Raw genomic sequence first — 7,767 nt, 5'->3', positions numbered from 1 at the left:
CCAGTGGAAATAGTTTATCTTTATCTACCCTGTCTTTTCCTGTTAATATGTTGAAGAGAAGTGGAAAATAAGGCTGCCTGACATTGGTTAGAGGATAAAAACATCAGATAGTGCTCAGACCTTTGACTATAGGAGCTGGGAAGTCATGTTAAGGTTGTGCAGGGTGTTTGTGAAGCCTGTTCTGGAATACTGTGTCCAGTTCTGGTCTCCCTGTTATGGGAAGACTATTGTTAAGCTGGAATGGGTTGTGCAGAGATTTACCAGGATGTTGCCAGGAATGGAGCTTTTGAGTGATAAGTAGAGGCTGGGTAGGCTGGGACTTTTTCTCACTGGAGTACAGGAAGTTGAGGGATGGCCCTATACAGGTTTATCAAATAATGAGGGGTATAGATAAGGTGAATGGCAGGTGTATTTTCCTAGGGTGGGGGATTTCAAGACTAGGGGGCATATTTTTAAGATCAAGGAGAGAGATTTGAAAAAGACATGAGGGGCAATTTTTTTTTACACAGGGAGAGTTTGGTGTGTGGAATGAACTTCCAGAGGAAGTGCTGATGCAGGTACAATGACAACGTTTAAGAGGCATTTAGATAAGTACATGATTATGAAATGTTTGGAGGCATACGGGCTAAGAGAAGGCAAGTGGGACTAGTCCAGTTTGGGATTAGGGTCAGCATGGACTGTTTGGATCAAACGGTCTGTTTCCGTGCTGTATGACTCTATGGTTACTTGTTCCAGTCAGCCAGTAGGTGGCACTATTAACTGCAAAAGGCTGCAACCAGTATCCAGCATCAATCCCAAATAAAAACCGAAAGAACTGCGGATGCTGTAAATCAGGAACAAAAACAAAGTTGCTGGAAAAGCTCAGCAGGTCTGGCAGCATCTGTGAAGGAAAAAACAGAGTTAACGTTTCGGGTCCAGTGACCCTTCCTCAGAACTATGTTCTGCCGGATGCTGCCAGACCTGCTGAGTTTTTCCAGCAACTTTGTTTTTGTTCCTGGCTTTAATGTTCAACAGGAGCTGAATGGCCTACCGTAAAAATCCATCAAGACGGCATCCAATTGCTTCTTAAATGATCGAAGCTTTCCCTTCCAATACCTTCTATCTGTTCCAAATACCGAACCGTCTTTGTGCAGAGCATCCCCTTGTATTAATTATGTGCTGATTGCAACTTAAAACCCATGACCCAGTATTTCATTCTGACAATTTAATTCTCCAGATTCCCCTTGCTCCACACACTTTTTAAAAAATATTCACTGGATGTGGGCTTCACCAGCTGGACCAGCAGATATTGCCCACCTTTAACTACCTGGGAGAAGGTAGGGATACGTTGCCTCCTTGATCCACTGCAATCCATTGGGGTGACTCTTTAAGATCACTTCTCAAATGTTTCTCTCAAAGGATGTGATGATTCCAAGTTCCTTCAGCATTTTAACATTTCTGACATCTCTAATCATTGAGTCATGAAATCCCTACAGTGTGGAAGCAGGCCATTCGGCCTATTGAGTCTACACCAACCCTCCAAAGACCATCCCACTCAGAACCACGGACCCCCCACCCTATCCCTGTAACCTGTATTTCCCATGGCTTCCTGGCAACTCTCCACACTGCTGCTGTGCTGGATGTCCTGCTGTGTCTCAGTGACAATGAGGTGCTGTTGTAGAGAACTGTACAACCTGATCACAACTTCTTGAATCACTGCAGTCCATGGGCTGTAGATTACCCCACAATGCCATTAGGGAGGGAATTCCAGGATTTTGACCCAGCGACAGTGACAATATATTTACAAGTCAGGGTAGAGACTGGCTTAGAGGGCAACTTGTAGGTGGTGGTTTTACCCCATGTACCTGCTGCCCTTATCCTTCTAGATGGAAGTGATTGTGGGTTTGCAAGGTGCTGTCTGAGAATCTTGGGTGAATTTCTGTAGTGCATCTTGTAGATAGTACACACTGTTGCTACTGAGCGTCGATGGTGGAGGGAGTGGGTGCTTGTGGATGCGGTGTCAATCAAGTGGATTTGTTCTGGATGGTGTCAAGCTTCCTCAGTGTTGTTGGAGCTGCACTCATCCAGGAAACTGGGGAATATTCCATCACACTCCTGACTTGTGCCTTGTAGATGGTGGACAGGCTTTGGGGTTTCAGGAGATGAGTTACACCCTGTAGGATTCCTAGCCCCTGACCTACTCTTGTAGCCACAGTATTTTTATGGTGAGTCCAGCTGAGTTTCTGTTAAATGGTAACGCCCAGGATGTTTGTAGTGGGAGATCCAGTGATGGTAATGCCATTGAAAGTCAAACAACAATTGTTAGATTGTCTTTTATTGGAGATGGTCATTGCCTGGCATTTGTGTGGCATGGATGTTATTTGTCACTTAAGTCAGCTCAAGCCTGGATATTGTCCAAATCTTGTTGCATTTGAACCTGGACTGCTTCAGTATCTGTGGAGTCATGAATAGTGCTGAACATTACACAATCATTGGCGAACATCCCCACTCCTGACCTAATAATGGAGGGAAAGTCATTGAAGAAGCAGCTGAAAATGGTATGTGTCATTCAAAGTTTTACTGGTTTTTCCTTCTGGGGAAACATGGCAGTTTCAATTTTACTCTTCTTTCCCCTTGCCAACTTCTTTCTTCCATTGTTAACTCCGTTCTCTGTTCTAAGATTCAATCTGACAATCACAGCTCACATCCTATCCTGGGGTGTTCAGGTCTGGCAGGGGAAAGTACCAGAACTGGAACAGTGGGATGGTGAGTGGATCCAGAACGAACCGCGCTGGAAATGCAAAAACCGCACCGTAGGCTTGATCTCTCTTGGATAGCAATACCCACTAAGAAATGATTAATGATCATCTGCTGCTTTGTATGCTACAATAGGCAGTACCTATTAAGTTCCTGAAGGGGGGCGGTGGTGGGTGAGTTTAATCTACACTGAAAGCTGGCTCAAATAGTGACATCAAAAATTAATTATGCAGCATCTGATAGATTTTGGATGTGCTTTTCAAAAATCAGATAAATAGCAGCTTCAATCATTGGTGAATGCAGATTAAACCCATCTGAAATAAACACTGACAGCCCTGGAAGTTCATAGCAAAAGAGCTGGCATCCGTAAAGAGAAAAGATAGATTGGCTGTTTGTTTCTCATCCTTCATCATTGTCAAAGGATTGGGAGGTAAAGCTCAGCATTGAGCTTCTAGTGAGAGGGCTCCTGTGGAGTAGTGGTAGCATCCCTACCTCGGAGCCAAGAGACACAGGTTGAGGGTCCATCTGCTGAAAGGCATATGATAAAATCTCTGAAAAGACAGATTTTGGGCAATATTTCTAACTTTTAGAAAGCGAGGGGGAGTGTGTGTCTTCCAGTACTCTGGTGATCGAGCTCAGGACTCCTTTCATTAATGATGAATTTTTACAGTTTTGCAGCTACAGGGGAATGAGTTGAGGATTCGGTGTTACACTGTTGTAGATTTATATTCAGCCTTCAGTTTCTACTATGAAAGCTACAAGCTGCGAATACAAGATTTCAGAATCACGCCCGTAACTCTCTTTTCTGCTAACTGTATCTATCCACCTGCAAGTCCTACCAATCTCTTTCTCATTCAGAATAAGATTCCCCTTTTACACTGACATTCTTGTGGACATCATGAGGACTGTGGATGAAAAGCTTCAACACAACATGTCTCTTTACAACAGCACCCCGTTCTATACTACCAGACAGCTATGTCCATTTATATACTGGTCAAATTTCTTATAGTTAGTTTTATGATGTATTCAGTTTTAGTCAGGAGCTCTACACATTATTTAAGAGGAATTGTAGTGGTCAGTGTATAAAAGGAAGACCTGCTGCTACTTTGTTTACATTAAGAACTGTTGACTCGCTGTTTTCAAATCCCATTTACCTTTTGACTGGATTAAAAGCCAAATTCCCTGGCAGTTAAATTAGAATGAAAAAGCAGAATAATACTCGAGGAAGTAAGTCAGAGAATCTTGAGAGAGTTTACACACCGCACAGAGTGGGGAAAGCAGAGCCTCTATGGTTGTCAGTTTCACTATGAGGAGCCAGGGTGAGTGAGCACAGCTGACATGGCAAGAAAGGGACTGTGGCCTTAAATTTTTATGGCTGGTGTTTTATGCTCTGCAGGGAGTTGGATACCAGGTGATGGGAGCATGGGGAGGGTAAGGCTGACAACTGAAAAAAATTGCCATATCGGATCGCTTCCCTCATCCTCCCTTCCCAGAGGTTTTTGACAGGTATAGGGACATTCTAAGTAGGAGGAGAAGGTCCACCGTTCGATAAGATGAGGGTTTATCATTCCTGCCTACCCTAGGAAACCTTTGACTCCCTTGTTAGTCCAGAATCTGTCTACCCCTGCCTTAAAACATCCAATGAAAATGAAACAAAAACAAGAATTGCTAGAAAATCTCAGCAGGTCTGGCAGCATCTGTGGAGGGAAATCAGAATTAACATTTCGGGTTCAATGACCCTCCTTCAGAATTCCAGCATCCACAGTTCTCTCAGTTCTTTTGTCCAATAGAAATGACCTGTGTAGAGCTGAATTGCTCAATCAAGGAGTGAATTGAGGACATCCAGTGGCTACTAATGGCCAATTAGGAGTTTCTAGGATTTTGCTTACCTCAGCGAAGGCTGACACCAAGTTAGCATCGTGGTTAAGTCAAGAGATCTGTTTCCTGTTTGCCCTCTGTACCCATTGGCAGCTCCCCTCCTTCCAGGTCCCCCTCCTTCCCTGTTTTTCTCCCTCCCACCCACCCAGTCTTTCCTGACCATGGATCCATCCTTGCCTAATCATGTCAGCCAGCTTAAGTTCTGAGAGACCCCGTCCCCGTCCCCGTCCCCCGTCCCCCGTCCCCCTTCCCCCTTCCCCCTTCCCCTTCTTTGCAGATTGCTTGCAATCTGAGTTGTGACCACTTCTCCTGGTGGCACTGCAGGCACAGATCATAAGTCCAGTCAATTGATTAACCGATAATTCTGATTAGCCGATAATTCTGACCGACTGATAATTCTGATTGGTTGGTAATTCTCCGGGCGCCACTTCTTCTCTGATAACAGCGAGAGACCTGCTTCAAGACAAATAGTGTCTCCAATGGCTGCCAAATGACTGTGTGACAAGTCAGTAACATGGAGGTGGGCTCACCACCCCCCGACATTAATGTCAAGGTGAGAGGGATGTGCTTCTGTTTCCCCCTCTCTAACATAGAGCCCCGTGGCTTAACAAGATCACTCCAGGCTGCAACAGTTGGCATTATCAACAAAAGGATATTTATGATGCAAGAGTAGAAATCACTGCTTAAAAGTAAGGGTGGCCATTTGAGACTAAGCGATAAGGAAAATTTTGTCTCCTCAGAGAGCTCTACGTCTTTGGAACTCTCTTCCTCAGATTGCGATGGAAGTAGAAGTCCTGTATTTTTAAGGCAGAGATTGGAGATTCTTGCTAAGCAATGGAGAGAAAGGTTATCAGTAGTGTGGAGAGATGCGGTGTAGTCAGATCAGCAATGTCTGTATTGAAGATGGAGCAAGCTCAAATTGGCCAAGAGGCCTACATATACTTCCCAATGTGTATGTGCTTTGTTTGTACTTGAATCAAGCAGCTGGATGACCAACGTACTCCATAGCTCAGTGGTAGAGCATTTGATTGTAGATCAAGCGGTTCCTAGTTTAAATCTGGGTGCCCCCTTTCAGGTTGTGTTTTGAGGGCAACATTGTGGTTCAGTGGTTAGCACTGCTGCCTCACAGCACTAGTGACTAGGGTTCAATTCCACCCTGGGGTGACTGTCTGTGTGGAGTTTACACATTCTCCCCATGTCTGTGTGGGTTTCTCCCATAGTCCAGAGATGTGCAGTTTAGGTGGATTGGCGATGGTAAATTGCTTATAGTATGCAGAGATCTGTAGGTGGGTTAGCCATAGGAAATAAAGATGGATCTGGGTGGGATGCTTTTTGGAGAGTCAAATGGCCTCTCTCTGCACTCTCGAGGGAAGCAGTAAGACAGGGGACTGGAATTGATCAAAAATATGGGCTCCTCTTCATGTAGGGACTTTAAGAACTATATGTCTAGAATATCCTGGTATTCCAATTTAATAGCTTGTTCAATAATATAAAGAGAAAGGGGCTCATGTGACATGGTAGTCACCATCAACAGCCACAGTGGACCATCTGGTCAAAACCCCTCAGTTTGAGAAGCCCCAAGGCTGGGGGTGTAGCTCAGTGGTAGAGCATTTGACTGCAGATCAAGAGGTCCCCAGTTCAAATCTGGGTGCCCCCTACCTTACAGGCACCTAGACTCACCTCCAACTGTGTTTAACTCTCTTGCAGGACACACCAGATGGCAATGGTGGGCCTGTTTTGATCAAGGAAAACCCTGAAGCTTTCTATAGGTGTGTCAGGAATAAAAGAATGACTAGAGTAAGATTGGGGCCGGTCAAGGACAGTAGTGGGAAGTTGTGCGTGGAGTCCAAAGAGATAGGAGAGGTGCTTAAATGAATATTTTTCGTCAGTATTCACACAGGAAAAAGACAATGTAATCGAGGAGAATACTGAGATACAGTCTATTACACTAGACGGGATTGAGGTTCATAAGGAGGAGGTGTTAGCAATTCTGGAAGATGTGAAAATAGATAAGTCCCCTGGGCCGGATGGGATTTATCTTAGGATTCTCTGGGAAGCTAGAGAGGAGATTGCAGAGCCTTTGGCTTTGATCTTTATGTCGTCATTGTCTTCAGGAATAGTGCCAGAAGACTGGAGACTAGCAAATGTTGTCCCTTTGTTCAAGAAGGGGAGTAGAGACAACCCTGGTAATTATAGACCAGTGAGCCTTACTTCGGTTGTGGGTAAAGTGTTGGAAAGGATTATAAGAGATAGGATTTATAATCATCTAGAAAGGAATAATTTGATTAGGGATAGTCAACACGGTTTTGTGAAGGGTAGGTCATGTCTCACAAACCTTATTGAGTTCTTTGAGAAGGTGACCAAACAGGTGGATGAGGGTAAAGCAGTTGATGTGGTGTATTTGGATTTCAGTAAAGCATTTGATAAGGTTCCCCATGGTAGGCTATTGCAGAAAATACGGAGGCATGGGATTGAGGGTGATTTAGCGGTTTGGATCAGAAATTGGCTAGCTGTAAGAAGACAGAGGATGGTGGTTTATGGGAAATGTTCATCCTGGAGTTCAGTTACTAGTGGTGTACCTCAAGGATCTGTTTTGGGGCCACTGCTGTTTGTCATTTTTATAAATGACCTGGATGAGGGCGTAGAAGGATGGGTTAGTAAATTTGCGGATGACACCAAAGTCGGTGGAGTTGTGGATAGTGCGGAAGGATGTTGCAGGTTACAGAGGGACATAGATAAGCTGCAGAGCTGGGCTGAGAGGTGGCAAATGGAGTTTAATGCGGAAAAGTGTGAGGTGATTCACTTTGGAAGGAGTAACAGGAATACAGAGTACTGGGCTAATGGTAAGATTCTTGGTAGTGTGGATGAGCAGAAAGATCTCGGTGTCCATGTGCATAGATCACTGAAAGTTGCCACCCAGGTTGATAGCGTTGTTAAGAAGGCGTACAGTATGTTAGGTTTTATTGGTAGAGGGATTGAGTTTCGGAGCCATGAGGTCATGTTGCAGCTGTACAAAACTCTGGTGCGGCCACACTTGGAGTATTGCGTACAGTTCTGGTCACCGCATTATAGGAAGGATGTGGAAGCATTGGAAAGGGTGCAGAGGAGATTTACCAGGATGTTGCCTGGTATGGAGGGAAGGTCTCATGAGGA

The 7,767-nt window shown here is 44.6% G+C and overlaps 1 non-coding gene across 1 annotated transcript; it reads left to right on the top strand.

Moving 5' to 3' along the window:
• Nucleotides 1-6,199: 6,199 nt before the first annotated feature.
• On the top strand, nt 6,200-6,271 carry trnac-gca. The gene has a single exon. It is a non-coding gene; the product is annotated as a tRNA-Cys (tRNA).
• Nucleotides 6,272-7,767: the final 1,496 nt, after the last annotated feature.

Source organism: Rhincodon typus, chromosome 30 (assembly GCF_021869965.1).
Source record: "Rhincodon typus isolate 14 chromosome 30, sRhiTyp1.1, whole genome shotgun sequence".
Classification (NCBI taxonomy): domain Eukaryota; kingdom Metazoa; phylum Chordata; class Chondrichthyes; order Orectolobiformes; family Rhincodontidae; genus Rhincodon; species Rhincodon typus.
Note: the sequence above shows the minus strand (reverse complement) of the source record. Positions and strands in the feature narration are given on the sequence as shown.